We start from the raw sequence: 16740 nt of genomic DNA, 5'->3' as shown, positions 1-16740 counted from the left end.
TGAAGAGCATTTTGGCTGCCTACCTCTCTCGGCAGACATGATCTATCCAACTTCATCTATTTCTTTATATAATACATTAGAGAATAAGACCATGATTTTGCACCAAGTTCTTATATAGATGACTGACTCTCTGCTGTCTTGTTTCCTGGATATTGATGAGCAGGGTACAGTAGAAAGTAGGAGCCTTCACTAATATCTTAATTCATGTGTTTGTTGAATAAAAGCTTTAGTGGTTGGCAGCTGTAGCTACAAATATAGCTACATTTTCAATATGGATTTTATGGTCTCTCCTGTTACAGAATCTATAGCTAGATTAAAAAAAAATCCTCAGGCTCAGATCTTCTCATACTGCTCAGATTTTGTGTGTCCTTGCTCTTTCTCTAAGATCAGATGCTTGTTCTCAGTGGATGTCTTTGAACCAACGCAAGGAATACAGCAGCTGCCCAGCCTACAAGCAGAGCATGAATTGTGGTATGGCCTTGATCATCTTTGGCAAATGGCCATTGGAGGGTGGTTACTTATACCAGGTTTGTTTGTTTGATGATCTCGCTTAAAGATCAAATAAATGAACATTTGGGCAGGATATATTTTTTATTAGTTTCATTCATCCTGTAGGTAAAGGAAGGCTCTGATCAAAGCGTAGCCTTATTGCAGATACCTAAGTTCAAGGGTAGTTTCATTGGTCAAGGATTCGGTCTCTAGCATGCAGGAGAGCTGAATAATTTAAGAGACTGACCCAAAGGAAAGATAACACACAGGAAGGGGTTACCAATGCTGTGAAGTTTAATAGATCTGAATTAAAAGCAGTTCATTTTTGAAACAGGAAGTTTATGACTTTGGAAGTGTAGACATTTACTGCCCTCTGGGCAGGACTGTAGTAAGTCCATGTGATGGGTTTGAGTGTGTTTTTTTTTCCTCCTTCCTAACAAGAAAATAAAAGATTACCTTTTTTTTTTTCCTTTTTTTTTTAAAACCACTTTTTTATCTATAACAGACCAGTAGTGGGGAAAGATGCTTGAAAAGTATCACAAGATAGGGGGAAAATAAGGAACGCTCCACACATTATGAACTCTTTGTAGAAAAAAAGCCCAATCTCCCAGTTTGTTCTCCACAGTGCTCTCTTCAGCACCACTCTTTTATTGCAATAGCACTGCAGACTGTTGCTTTGTAAAATATCTTCACATGGGTTTCCTTATATGAATACTCAGTCACACAGCAAAAATATACACAAGACCATGTTTATGTTACTGTCAATAAAATTAACTGTGAAAATATCATTGTCAGGTTTTCCCCTATTGGTATTCCTAAGTATATATACCTGAAAAACATTGGAGTGAAATTATGGCCATACTGAAGACAGTAGATATTTTGCCATCATCAGATGAAGAAAGAGAATATTCTCTATGTACTGTCTGCCCGAGGCAGGTGAGATTCAGATATAGCTTGATTACATTATGTCTGAATTGTTCAAAGTTGGAACTAAGTCATGGTTCCTCATTATAAAAATAAAGTTTCTGGCATTTCTCCTGCCTGTGCACAGAGGAGCATTTTCTACTTCTTTGGCATTAATCTCTGTAAGACATCTGCACCCCATAATTGGCAGGGACTCTTGTTTGCTAAAAAAGGGATGAGGTAATCAAGCTTTGAGTAAACCAGCTGATTGCTCACCAGAGCAGGCCTAGCGGGGAATATAAAGAACAAATACTTAGAAATCATTAGAACAAGTAACTAGATGAAAAATTGGAAAGTATTTCTGGGAGGGATAATTTGTTGCTATATACTACAATAAGAAGCCTGTTTTGAGCTTCTGATATATGAAATTACTCTCACGTTAGCACATCAATGCAGAGTGCACGGATTAAAAGGAGTCCTGCCTTCTCCAACTGTGGCATTTTGCCCTCTGCATATCATCCAGAGTCTTCTCTCATGCACCTAGGAGCAGCCCTCTGAGTACAGAAGGGGCAGTCTGGATCTCTCATCACAGATGGGTAAGTGTCAGCTGGGGGCTGAACTGTGTCAGTAGAACACTAATCTGTGATAGTGTGCTGTGCTGTGCTGTGGGTTTATCACGTCTGTGAAGATAGGCGGCATGACAGAAGTGATATTAAGGTGTTTGGATTATATTTCCTGGCTACTCAGTCTGTTGCCAGCTTTAGTTGTTTGTGTGCACCGTGAATAGCCCTCCCCATTCATTGCTGGATCAATTTAATAGCCCACAATAGCTGTGTATTGAATTGCTAATTTTTTTCATGTTGACATTACTAAGAATTCCTTCTTCTGTCCTTTATAAATCATCTGTTTTCAGACACTGCTAGAATGATTCCTTCTGAGACCTGGATTTCTCTGTGCTTTTCTGCTTTTCAGAAAGCATCACAGAATCTCGGGCAGTTTTTGAGTTACTCATTTCACCGCTATAAACAACAACAAAAAAATAAACTGCCTTATTTTAAATTGCAACTCCCTGCTATGAAGACCTCAGCAAACATGTTAAAGATATAATCTACTGTAGTAATGTAACACAGAAAATAAAAAGGAAGAAAGTAATAAGAAAATCCTCCCTTTCAAGAGAACAACTTTGCCCTGGTGTGAACAAGACCTCTCCACAAATTTAACACATCTGCAGCATGTGGTAGAAACTAGTTTTGGCATATTCAGGACACAAAGCTCAGGAAAATGAAATATGTAGTGTGTGAGAGCTTGTCAAGAAGGCCTTGCTGGAACCGAGGACTAAAGAGAGCCTGAGTGTTCTAGTAACTTTAGCTCCTGTAGTGTTATGTAGCAGATTTCTCACAGTGAGTAAGCTTTGGTTCAGCTTCAGACTTGTGTGTTACAATGGGATACCCTTGAGGGTATCTGATGTTTAATTTTGCAGAAAATCTTCTGAGCTCTTCACTAGCTTTATCTTCTGTAAATAACATTAACAGATTTTTTCCCTTGTTTTACCTATAACTTCACAAGCAGTTCACTTTTCGCTTCATAGATGTTACGATGTTTGTTAGCATGTATGTTTTTAAGGAGAATCAGATAAATATTTTCAAAGACAGATTAATGATCTATCTACAACTTTGGAGACTTTATGACAAATCAAGCTAGATTAATTATGGGTTGGTCAGTTAGTCTTACTACAGAATTTTTTCATCAATAGTAATTGAAGTATTTATATGTACATACGGCACATGATAAAAGAAAACAACAGTACTTCTCTGTGTCTAAAGACTGTTTGAAAGAAATATTTTAGTCCCTCTTTGAATGTGTTAATATGTGTGTGTACCCAAAGACCATACGATTGCTCTTTCTGTGCTCTGGAATTTTTGTCTTAGTCCTGTTAATGTTGATTGAGTAACCTAATCTCAGTAGTCGCATACTTTTTTGAACATCTTAGCAGGGAAACCATGAGATGATTTGACATGGAGACTAACCTTTCACCCCTTGGGGTGGTCCAGCCTGGACATAAGAGAAGGAATGTAAGTGGATTAGTATGTGGAAGCTTGCAATGATGACTGTCTCTTCAGTGATTTCCATAATCATCACATTCTTCTGGTTCTAGGAGCAATATAGTTCTGCATAAGTGAAACACATCTGTTTGTGCTGTTTTTGTACCCACACTCTGTTCTATCGTTTTGTGAAAGTAAGGCTTTGTACTGCATTCAGGCGCTTAGTGCATAATAACATCATGTGAATATGACTAATGAAAAGCAGTATCCAAATGGTGTTTAAAGCACCAATGGCCAATGAGTTGGCTATTTCCTGGCAGTTAACAGCCATCTGGAGGGGGTCTTAATCCATCTGGTCGTTAACTGTCAGGAAATGATTGACTTGGATGTTATTAATGATCTTAATAAAAAACCAGTTTTTTTCCTTTTCAGCCTCCTCGCTATCATGCCACTGGCTTGCAGTACTTAAATACTGTTCCACAGTACATTTTTTTGTATTTATTGTGAAATTTTGTAGCTGTTGTTTTCTGCGCTTCACAAAATCAGACAACTGTGATCTCTACCTGAAAAAGTCTAATATCCAAGGTTACAATTTTGTGTATGTATCAACATAGGAAGAAAACTATGAAATTCCGTTAAAGGAGGTTCTGTGTTGAATCTCTGTTGAAGGAAGTTCTATGTTCAAAGAGAGGTTTTGATCTTTCAGCTACAACTGATAGTCTGTGAAACAGGCAGAAATGATGTATGTTGAAAAAAGCAGAGAGCAGTAAGCAGAAGGAGAATGATAAAGAAGGAAAAAATGGTTCATTTCCTGTGTTAGAAAAGTGGGGAAAAAAAACACAGATAAAATGGTGAGTTACTTTGTCTTTTCCCTTCCTTTCTTTCTTTTTCCACTTTATGTTTAAATATGTTCTTGTGCAACGTTTTATAATTCATTCTTGTTTAATATGAAAAATATTGAGGAGAATCTGCATTTCTAAATTTCACCACAAAAACTCGCATTGCCAGATTGTCTGCAGCAATAATTTGAGGTTGTTGTCTGGATCTGAGTGAGGCCTGAGTGAATTAGAAGAGTGGATTTTCTCAATACAGTGCTTTTACAGAAGCAGCAGTGGAGAAAATTTTACTTCATTTCTATCAAAAAATCTCTTTGCACAGTTTATGTGTTCATGCAATTACGAATGACTTATTCTAGTATGGTATCTAGATATAAGTGATTTGCTTTCTTGATTCTGCCTGGAAATGTGTTACTAGAAGCAAAACATTTGGGAGGAAGACTAATACATTTTTTCATAGTGTTAAAAGATCTGGTGCTTCATAACTTTGTTGCAAATTATAATTTGGTCAGGAAATCAGACGCAATACATTGTAGAAGTTAAATGTGGAGCAAGTTTGAAGAAAAACATTAAATAAAGATGTCTTTAAATGTGATTGTAAAATAGTTATTTTATATTTGAAGCCACATGTTGAATCCCATTCCATTTATCCTCTCTTCTTTATTTCACTTTTAAAATTTTATTTTGGCTCTGTTTGGCAATAAAAGGGACATTTTGAAAAAGGTCGGTGATTTGCAGAAGAGGAGTTTAGTGTGTACCAACTCTTGTGTCTCATATTTGTGCTAGGAACTCCAGTGTTCCCCTGTTGGCACAGCTGTGATTACAATAGGCTGCTGAGCTTATGTGTGGCAGTGTCTTTCTTCTTATAATCAAGAACACATTTGCAAATGAAACCCAGGGGATGAAGGAAAGAATGCTAGGGGAGATACAGTTAAAGACTTCTGAATGGAAGCTCTTTGAAAGGCATACAACATAGTTAATTCTTTATTTCAGAAAGAAAATTTATAAGTCCAGTTGAGTTCTGATGAGTGCATTTTCTGTATTGAGGCTGTGATTTAGTCACTATGTAAGACTGATTGCTGAGCGCCAATCTTATTTAATGGTTTCTGAGGAGTTTGGCAGCTCGCTTATTATCTGCTTGGACCAAGGGTCTCTGCGAACTTCTTTCCCTAGAAGGTTCTTTAGCTTGGAATGATGCTCCAAGACCATGACAGAGAAAAGGGAATTATTAGTAGTGAAAATCCTGTCAGTCTTCCCCATCCCAAAATAAATGGGGTGGGAAATCTGTATGAGCCTCGGAGAAGGAAACCTGCCTTTGCATGAACAAGAACCTGTAAGAGTACAGCTTTCATTTTCGCTATTTTCTCTATAGATGTTTTTGCTCTTGAAAATTACCTGCCTTTCTTTGATCCATATGTAGAATTAAATCTTTGGGAATATAATAAAATGTGTTAACCAGCAAGCAGTTCAGAGCTTAATAGGCTATATGTGCATAACCCAAATAGGCATTTTCTATTTTAAGTATGGATTATAAATGTATATTAATTTTAATGATTGTCACACGCAATGGAAAACAGACTAATAATGTGACACAATCTAACAATTCTTTGTAAGGGAAAAAAAAATGAGGCATGTCAGACAACTTCTGACATTTTCCCAAACTCAGTATTTTTTTTGTAATCTTAAATGCTTACCTCTGCAAGATTAGGAGCTGTTCTATATCATGACTTTAATGAGGACAGACACTTGCTTAGATTCAATAATCAAATTCTCTATAAATACACCCAGTCCAAATGGCTTCAGGTCTCCAGAGGTCTGTGAGGGGCACAGTCAGGCACTCCCCTTTCCCGTGTTTTCCAGGTTGGCAGGCACACATCTACATTCAAAATAGGAGACACAAGTGCAACTGGAGAGCACAGGGTTTGGGTTTCCAAGGCATGTGCTGAGTGATATGTCTTTGGAGTTGGGCATTGCATTTGTAGGGTGGGACAGAGCCATCCCCAGCAACTGACCACAACAAACTGAACCTGGGGAGAAAAGCCTACTTGCTTGGAGTAGGTTGACTATTTTGGTGGTCTCCTGCTTGGGTGGAGAAAGGCATAAGCAAGCTTCCAAGCCTCAGCTGCTATCTAGGGAAGACATGCAGCTTGGGTGAAAAAAAAGAAAGGCCCTGATGGAACAGGGGCTTCAATCAGGCATGGATATCCAGAAAAATTTCTTCTCAGAAGGAGTGGTGAGGCAGTGGCACAGACTGCCCAGGGAGGTGATGGAGTCACCATCCCTGGAGGTGTTCAAGCAACGTGGAGATGTGGCACCGAGAGACATGGTCACTGGGCATGGTGGGGATGGGCTGGAGTTGGACTAGATATTCTTAGATCCAACCTTAATGATTCTGTGATTCTGTGATTCTGATGCCTTGGTGTAACTGTATGAAGTGGAGCAGGTAGTCCAGGGAGGTGATGGAGTCTCCATCATCATAGATACTCACAATCTTGGACTCAAATACGTTTTCTTCATTCAGCATATATGAATAAAGAATGTACTGTTGCACAGGTCTACAAGAAGTTATCTATAAGAAGTGCTTTGCTGTTTTGGTTTTGTAATTTCTGTAAAATTATCTTGTTAGTATTTGGATAAAATATTTTATTAAAATGTCAACTAAAAGCAACTACAATATGTTAAAGTGCATAACTTAGTTCCAGAACTTGTCATTGTTTATCTAGAGGGTCCATGATGTTCTGTCCAGACAGTGCAGGGTCTCTGTTTAAAGTCTTTTGCGAATGACCAGTTTAGCCCATTACTGTGGAGCTCCATATGTTCTGTTTATGGATGGTCAACCTGTTAAACATAAGTTTAAACATAAACATAAGCTGAAAGCATTCTGCAGAGACCAGGAAAGTTCACTTCTATGATCATGTGAGATTTGAATAGGCTCTGTTAGCACAGAAGAAGGGGAAGCAGTGCTCCTTCTTCACCACTGTCAAGGCATTTGTGGCCTGCATATGAGCCTTGTACAAATGTGGTGAAGCCTTCTGTGGCCCATGAGGAATCCAGTGAGGAAAATACATTGTTGGATAGCATAGGGATGAAATAATAACTACTTAGTAAACACTTAACAATAATGACTTCACTTCAAAAGTTGCATTAGCTTTGAATTGCTTCTAGAGCAATTCATGATTCTTGAAGAAGAAATGTGATTCTCTATTAAGGTCAGTTAAACTTGTCACATGAATTTTTGCTTTTGCTTTGTTTGTTAAATTCAGTTGGCCTGCAAAAAAGGACATGAATTCTGCAGCAACGCTACCAGGAATAATCCCTAAATTGTTCACTTTGTAAAGAAGAATGTTCCACTAAAATGGCAGGTTGATCAAATCCAGTAGCAGAATTTCACAGAGGTGGTGGAAAATGTCCATCAGCATTTAAACCTTGGCCAGTCTCTGCTGACCTCTTAACTCTGTTCATTACAGCTGAATAGCTTAATAACAGAGTAGTCCCTCACAGGAACAAGCTGGGCTTCTTGTATTCCATGGTAGAGAGATGAATTTAGGAACACCTCAGGGCTGTTACAAAATACATCAGGAAGTTCCAAAGAAGCTTCATTGGTTTTTTTTGTTTGTTTGTTTTGTTTTTTTTGTTTGTTTGTTTTGGTTTGGTTTGGTTTTTTTGCTGAGGAAGACAGATGTATATTTTGGAAAACAAAGCCTTCTAACTTAAATGTACTTAAAATACTTAAAATGTCTTTTTATTTGGCAGGGAGGTGGAAGGGTGGGAAGGAAATGAAAATCTTTTCTTATGTACATCTGGAATTGCCTCTTAACTAGATATACTTCCAAATAAGAGTAAGCCAAGTAAACACCCAGTGGAAAAAATATTTTACAGCTTTGCTATTCCTAGTGGATATTTTCATTGGTTTTATTTATTCAAGTTCTAGTCATATCACTGGCATGGAAGAGATTTCATAAATACTACTGCTCTCTGCAAAGAATTTTCTTTGTGTAAAACTGTGTGAGGTAACTTGTTGAATATCATCATTTGCCAAGGAGTATCAGGCCAAGGGTGGTGACTCTACTAATTTGCTTGTAATCTGCAAACTCAAGTTTAATATATCCTGTGATGTGTAACAGGGCCTAAAATTATAATTCTTCAAAGTTTCCCTTAATTTTCTTCACAATGTGACATTAACAAATCATGTCCCCATAAATGCTGTTAGTTTCTCCCCTGTCTCAAATCCCCTGTTTACTTCTGAAGAGTTCAAAGGTACATAAATACTTTGAGAGTACAGAGAAAAATGATATTGTGCAGCTGTTAAGCAGAAAAGAGAGACAACTGCTGTCTACGAGTTTCTTCCTTTGTGAGGGATATTACATGTTTCTGCTTAGTGTACCCATGTGAAGGAAATGGACACCTTTAAAACATGCAGAGTGAGGACATGTTTTAAATATTAACCTCAAACTTTTCTACCTCAGCCAGGATTCCCATCTGTTTTTTTTTTTCTTCTGTTTGATGCCTTTGCTTCCTGTTTTACTATGAACTTTTCTTTTTCTTCATTCCCACATTTTGTTTATGCAGCTGCCATTGCAGTTACTATTACCACAACCATAATGCTATTAATGTAGAAATCTTCTTCAACTACTATTCTGTTTCTGTAGGATATTAATTCGGAGGAGCAAAGGAAAACACAGTGGCTTTCAACAGTGGTCCTACAATTTTTTTTACAAACTAGTCAATTTGTATCACAATAACATTAATCGCTATGTGTATTTTAGTAGGTATGTTACATTTAAGTGACTTCAAGCTCTTCAGCATTCTTCCAAACTGCCTTTTCTCTGGAAAACAAACAAACAAAAAAAGACATTTCTTTGTAGGTACTGTATGCAGTGGAATAGCTAGCCTGTACCTCTACGTGTATTTCATCTCTGATGTAAATAGATTTCTGTGCCTCTTATCTCCCCTTTTTGTCACTAATGTATTTGTGTATTTCAACAATAACATGGAACATTATAACAAATATTCCACAACTGAACAGTGTATATCTTTAAGCTCTTTAAAATACACTTAATGCAAAAATGACTCAGCTTGTCATTGAGGAAGGATATTTGTAGAACCTGATTAGTATATGACTCATTTTTTCAAGTTCAGTTAAGTAGCATTCACAAAATCAACTTAATGTCTTACCTGTTCAGTATAGAATGTTAAAAATAGCTTCCACATATGTAACTAATATTTTTCTTTCCTCATTCTTCCTTAGTGACATAGAACCACAGAATCTCTAGGGTTGGAAAAGACTACTATGATCATCTAGTCCAACCACCAACACAACCCATCCACTTGGTGGAAGCCAAAAAAAAACAGAAGCAAAAGTGAAATTGTCAACCATGTAAGTGGAGTGGCATATCTGCATACCTTACATATCTGCTGCATCAGTACGAAGACAGATGTTTGAGCCAGTATCTGCAAGAAGGAAACACAGAGAGTTCAAACAATACTATTATTTTCATGATATTTCAGATACGTTGATGTATTGTTCCTTCTTTATTTGGCTTCTGTGGATTCGTTAAATACCAGACTGCAATTGGAAGATTAATTACAGGTGCTAGAAATAATCAGAGGTATTCGTGTACTAACCTACTACAGACTTTGGAACAGAAACACTGTAGGTTTGCAGTGTGTACTCGCTCCATTCTGAAGTACTCAATAATGTAATAGTATTTGCACTCCATCAACATCAGAGAATTCACACAAGAGTGAATGGGAACAAGAAATACAGGGTGTCACAGCCCCACTAGATACGACTTTTCAGGGAACTAGTTGTTTCAATTTTATTCATTTAAAATAGGTACATCTAAGAGTTAAGCATCTGGTCAGGGCTTGTGCTGTCACTGAAAACAGATGTTATTGCACAGTGTGAAGTAGCTGAAGCAAGCCTGTGGGTTTGGAAGCAGTACATCCCACATGGCTTGGAAAGAAGCTGGGGCCACATCCTGCAGTCTTCATGCATCTGATAGCTCCTCTCCTGGGAGCAAGTCTCTACATACTGTGCACAGTCAAAGGTTGCCCTTAGCATTAGCAGAATCTCAGCACCACATAATTCTTCCACATTTGAAACATGCTTTTCCCTGCTAGTTGCATAAAAGAGAATTCACTGTTATCCACTGGAGTGGTTTTGATTTGCATAATAAATCAATCTTATTTGCAGTACAAGATGAAGTTATTAGCTGCATTTACACTGGTGAGGAAAAAGATGGTATCAAGTTTACAACCGTGTAACACCACTAGTGAACTTTTTTGCCTTTATGGGCACAGTTCACAAATTACATATGAGTACAATAATAAAGGTGGGAAGTGAATCACCTCAAACTATGCATTATATTATATTATATGCATCAGACAGGTGTGTATGAATAGTTCTCTAGTTGAGTGGTCAGGTCTGTATTCAATTGCTGTAATCAGTGTACCAGATCTTAGCTAGTAGAATAGACTGGAGGTGGTCATGGCATATAAAGTAACAGTCAACCAGTGAGCAAATATGTTGAATTTAGCAAAGGGTCAGAGTAATTTGGCTGTTATTGCATGACCTTCTGGTTAAAGGTGAGTTAGGAGGTGGATCCCTTAGCAGATCCCTTAAATCACCAATATACTTACTTGTGTTCTTCTTGCATAATAGAGTTTCCATGCACATTAGAACACAGAACTGTAGTTTCTAAGCCAGCTCTCTGTAAAAGCACAAATACAATAAGTGAAGGTATTGTAGTTGCCATAAAGTAAGTTAATTTTGACCTGCTGCTTTTGAGGTAAATTCGATGTCATCATAACTTTGAACTTAATACCAAGTAGATAGACCTCAATTGATTAAATAATTGCCCTGTGTTGCTTCTTCCTCTGCCAATTACTTTTCACATTAAGACACTTTAAAAAAAATAAAAAATAGTGCAGTGAGATATCCTTAGGGACACCTAAAGAGGTTTGATTTAGTTGGTCATTTCTTTTTGAGATTCTTTTGCACATACCAGTTACAACTATTTTTATTTTATTTGCAAAATGTTTTCTAAAGAAACTGCATCTCAGTGGTTCTTTGTATTGTAGCTCTTAGCATGTCAATTTTTCTTTTCATTTTTCTTAGGTGCAGTATTTTCAGTGTCTTCACTGCACTGATCATGGACGTAGTGTACTGAAGGGGAGAAGCATTTTGCATCTGATTTACCACAGCCACTCTTCAGTGAACAGTGTCCTGCAAAATTCACTTTCAGCATTTGGAGAGGTTTAAAAATATATATATATTTTGAACCTAAAAGCACTGAAAGGGCTTCCATAATTTTTTGAAAAATGTAAGACTTTCCTATATCTTTATAGCCAAAATGTCACAGTGCTCAGTTAAATGATATAAAACTGTAAACAACAAAATAAAGATATTAGCAGAACTGAAGGAGGCTGACTTATTTTGATTGCTTAAAGTGGGAGAAATGCAAAATCATTAACCAATGCCATGTAAAGTTAATATGTCAAGTCCTTTCCATTTTCATAATCAATGGGGTTGTTGATTCACTATCATCTGATAGGGAAGATGTAAGATGTTTCTTTAACCTAAAGTAGCTTTCTAAGAGTAAATCCTCTGGGAGGATGCTGTACTCTTCTCTGAGATAATACCATCTTTGGAGGTTTGAACTATCTTAACACTTTTAGGACATGATAGAGAGCTGTGTCAGCCAACAGTACTGAGCCAAAGCCAACAGTCTGTAGTTTGGCTTGAGGAGATTGACTAGCATCCAAAATCAATTTATAAGGTAAGAACAGAACTTGGTTTGATGTTGATGTAGATAGATGTTGATAAAGGAGGTGTCCTGTGTGAGGGGTTTAGGGTCTGCAGCATGACTTAGGAATTAGACTTTATTTGGTTGGTGGGAGTACATTATTTTGAAAGGGTCATGGTGGCTCCAAACTTCTTTTTTTTTTTTCTGGGTTTTAATCTGTGGAAGCTAGAGAGAAAGATGAAAGAAAATTACTGAGTTATACCTTTCATTAAAATATGATTAACTGAAAGCAAAAAGAATAAATAGAAAGGGAAAATAGGGATGTGAAAGGCATAGAATGCAAGAGACATTTTAAGAACTTTGAAACTCAAGCTCTTCACCTCCCTTGCCCAATGTCAGATGTGATCACCAGGAAATCAGGTGATTCCTTGCACGCAAAACATGGAGAGAATGCGATAAATGTGGTCATCATAACTTGGTGGGATTCCTGTCAGCTGATTTAATGCAGATTTACTCCTGATGCAGAAGTGGCCCACAGAAAGGAAAAGTGGTGTTAGTTAGCTTGTTAGTAGCTAGTGAATGTATGCTTATGATAATCGTGTGAATCTGACATACCAAAAATCTCTCCCGTGCAAAGTTACAATTTTGATAGCAACATTAACTTGGCTGCACTGAAGACTAAAGCACAGTTCAGGGTGCAGAAAACACACCATGCTTAACAATTTGATTAGTAATTGAAAAGGAAGTCCTCTAAAGCCTTCTAACATTAGAAAGCATGCACCAGTTGTAGAGTTTTGTCATGTAACAGATCTGCATGTAAGATTCAGCATAATATCTCCAGTGAGACTACTATACACCTCAAATAGCAAACCACAGCTTCTATTAAACGTAATTGCTTCTCCCACCAGTACAGTAGTGTAGTTCAATACAGAACAAAAGCTGTTTTCTCACTTTTAAGTAATCCCACCACAGCCTGCATGGGTAAGATGTGACTGGGAAACAAGCAGAGTTAATAACGGAGGAGGATTCTAAGGATGAAAAAAGCACTATGTTTTTCCAAAGAAAGAGACTGAATCAAATAGGAAGTAAACTGATCTACAGGGAAATACTTTGCTAGAGGTCAGTGCTTCATGATAGTTCTCAGAAGAGGCAGAGCTGGGTGGGAAACCTTGGAAAACAAGGGTGCATTGAGTTACGTGTATTCAAACTTAGACAAGATACCTTCCTTATGATATTTTAATGCATTTCACAAAGGAAGGTATCGTTATACGTGGGAAAAATGTGATCCTAAAAGAGAAAACTGAATAAGCTCTGGCACTAATACAATAGAATCACTGTGAGAAAAGCAATAAAGTGTGTACAACTGTGGCAATTATATTTTACGGTCAGGAAAAGAAACTGCCAAATATCTACTATGAGAAGAAACTATGAGCATAGCTTTAAACATTTCTGTTCTGAGGAGATTTACGTGTGATTTTGGTATTAAAAAAAAAAAAAGCAAACAAATAAGAAAGCAACAAAGAAACAAAACAACAACAAACACAACCTGATATCAGAACTGAGTTAGAGAGTTATTGAAAGTTACTTAAGAAACAGACAACATGTCTAAAATCATAAAGGACCCACAGAAAATTTTGGAAGACTTAATTTCACCTTGGGGAAAGAAGGGTATAGGGTTGAAATATTTCAGTTTAGATGAAGCAAAAAGCCCAGATGGGATACTTTATGGATTCTTTAAGAAGTGACAAGTGATCCGTTGGGTGATAGGGCAAAATAACTTAAAATGTTTTTCAGGAAACTGACTTTTTTTCAGACAGTATAAGAAAAGAAGAAAGATGCATCTGGAAAATACTTCCATTCTACTCCATGGCTATGTATCTGAAGGAGATACTTGCAGGAGGAGAGGCAGCATTTGAGCTGGTACCACGAGAGTTAGTCAGCGGAGGGAACCCAGCTCTCTATAGCACAGTCATAGAATTGTAGAATGGCTTGAGTTGGATGGGACCTCAAAGATCATTTAGTTCCAACTTCCTGCTGGTTAGATAAATAGCATACTGAAACTTTCTCTCTATTGACTGGAAAGGGAGTTCAGAGTGAAAAGATTGGATAAAAACCTTGTACTTGTTTAGAAAAGTCCAAAGTTAGATCAAATGAATCCAATCAGAGGTACCAATAATTCCCTTGGATGCAATGTGACTGGGCTCAGTGTAAGGAGCTCAAGAGGCTAAGCTGGATTTCACAGGTAAACAAACACAAATGTGCACAAAAGTGAGAAGAAATAGCACCAACAGAGCTGCAGCTATCACACAATGTACCCTTAGCACTGCCTTCAAGGGAGGTGTAGTACCATCCTGGGAAAACCGGTCAGCAGAAAAATTACCCTGCTCATTCAAGTGAGTTATAAGGCAGCATTAAGAGTTTCTTCAGCCTATTACACCACACGTTTGTCTGTGATGTTGGGAATGAGAAAAAGGTCACCTCTGCAAATCTGCTCTTACTCTTCATCACTTGCATGGCAGCTGCACCTAAGGGCAGATGGTAACCAGAGGCCACCCTTGCCTGGGCAGCTCATTGTCCAAGTCTGTGAAACAAGGCAGCCCAGTGCCAACTGCCCTATAAGATTTCAAAACTCTGTACACTAACCTTGGTTCTTATATCTCACTGTACTTTGGTGCTCACATCAAAACAGGCAGCAGGTGTGTTGGTAATTCTCAGTGTTGAGCTCTCCCCAAAGCTTCTGTTCAGCTTTTCAAACACAACGTTCTGGGAAAAGACAAGACAACAAGATTTGTAATTATGTAAGATGCTGCTCTTAATAAAAACAACAGCCTGTGGTTGAGCAGAACAATGTGTTGATGGATAGACAGCTCACTGCTTTCATTTCCTCCTCAGTCTCTGAGCACCATTGATGCTGCTGAGTTTTAAACAAAAACATGTACAGAAAAGGGTTATCAAGAGATTATTTAAACACTCCATGTAATCGATCAGATCTCTTTTACCACCTGCTGGAGCCGATTTTGGACCCACCACACTACCCTCTTTCATCTCAGCAGTGTCCCTGCACACATGCTGTTGCAGGACCACCCCAGGAGAGCAACCTGATGGAGAAAAGCCAGAAGGCCCCCAACAAGCAGCTTCCCAGCCAAACAGCCTTGGTGGCATGTTAGCATCCCGCTGTGTAGCTATTTGACAACAATCAGTTGCTTACAGGTGGTGATTTCAGCTGTGAATTGTGACTAACCATGTAGTTTCCTCAGCCTGTGTAGGAGGAAGGTGTTGCTGATGCTGATTGCAGCAGCTGGGTTGGGATGGAGAATTCTAACTCTTTGAGAGGTGAGAAGGGGAGTTATCCTGTGTTCCTCTTGGTGCTGCAGTTTCCCTCTGCAGATATACTACCAGAGTGCAATGTGTCAGTGTGGAGTCACAGCAAGGATATCTGTGGTCATGTTTCTTACTCATATGTGCATGAAGAGGAGCAGCAGTTTCTAGTTATTTGTTTAGCAAATGGATGACCAGGATGATTCAAACACAGGGACACAGCTTTTCCCTATTTGTGTATTTAATCCTAAATCCCTTGCTAAGAAATGGGCAATCTATGTCTGCTCAGTACTTCCAACCAAGAGGCAGCAATCAGAGCTTCAGTACATACACTGTAATTAAATTGGTCTGGTCTGTATGCCCCAAAATGCTGGGAATTGCTGCTTAATCATTAGTTCTGGGAGAAAGGAAGCAGACCCAATGGGAAGTGGAAGCAGTAACCAGTATATGTGACACTGTATGAAAACATTACAATTTAAAATGAAAGGCAGCCTTTCCAGGTAGCTTTCACTGTGCTTTTGCAAATGTAATCTGATCACATATTTAGAACAGCTATTTTCAGTTGAGACCCCTATGAACTGTACTGTTAGTTAACATACTTGGCACAGTTTAGCAATGGAAAATATTTCTTATCTGATTTGGCTGCATTTGTAAGTGAAAAACATGTAAAATGTATTTTGTCTTTCAAAACCTCTTTGCTTTACAGTTATCACATTCATAAAATATCAGAAAAATAGCCTGTGAACATCAATGCAACTGTCTCTGTAATTCTTTTGTAAACATTTTATGTATAAATAGCAATGTATTTTACATGTGTAATCTAGCCTTGTATAACTAGAGTGTGGGTTTGTTTTTTTTTGGGTTTTTTTTTTTTTTTTTCAGTAGTATAAACAATCTTAAATGTCTCGGGATGTACTCAAAGCTCTGCCATTCAGCCATGAAGGCAGAGATGGACACATCAGCAACAGGCTGTAGAAGACAGATTTATATGTAATATCGGTGTTTCCATACAACTCTTAGAAGAATAAAGAAAGGAAAATCAATCCCATATAAAAGCATGAGCTTTATATATATATATATATATATATATATATATATATGTATTTACAAACTGGTTCTAGAGATGTTTAGACCAGAATTGTTTGGAATTATCTGAGAAAATAAATTGTCAAGGAGGTTCTTCATTAAGAGGGCACTTCTAATATATCTAAATTGCAGATTGTCACATAAAATCATATATGTCACTTTGGAAAAGGGTATTGAAATGGTATTGAGTGATTCCAGAGGACACTGTGAGATCATTCTGTGCTGACAACATATGTCTTGAGAATAAAGGTCTTACCTGAATAGGATCGTCCAATTCCTAAAGCCTCTTCTCCTTTGCACCGTGCCTTTTTAAATATG

General features: G+C 37.7%; 2 long non-coding RNA genes across 2 annotated transcripts; one reads left to right on the top strand and one right to left on the bottom strand.

Moving 5' to 3' along the window:
- Positions 1-1691: 1691 nt before the first annotated feature.
- Positions 1692-11592, top strand: LOC122178141. Its single transcript, XR_006178242.1, has 3 exons — positions 1692-1988; positions 9519-9647; positions 11391-11592. It is a non-coding gene; the product is annotated as an uncharacterized LOC122178141 (long non-coding RNA).
- LOC122178140 lies at positions 8900-15170 on the bottom strand. Its single transcript, XR_006178241.1, has 5 exons — positions 15117-15170; positions 14662-14781; positions 10913-10983; positions 9674-9721; positions 8900-9096 (listed from the first exon to the last, which is right to left on the bottom strand). It is a non-coding gene; the product is annotated as an uncharacterized LOC122178140 (long non-coding RNA).
- Between the last annotated feature and the right edge of the window lie 1570 nt (positions 15171-16740).

This window comes from Lagopus leucura, unplaced genomic scaffold (genome assembly GCF_019238085.1).
Source record: "Lagopus leucura isolate 7727_CA_CO unplaced genomic scaffold, USGS_WTPT01 Super-Scaffold_100001, whole genome shotgun sequence".
NCBI classification, from domain to species: domain Eukaryota; kingdom Metazoa; phylum Chordata; class Aves; order Galliformes; family Phasianidae; genus Lagopus; species Lagopus leucura.
The sequence above is the reverse complement of the archived record's forward strand: the minus strand, read 5'-3'. Positions and strand labels throughout refer to the sequence as shown.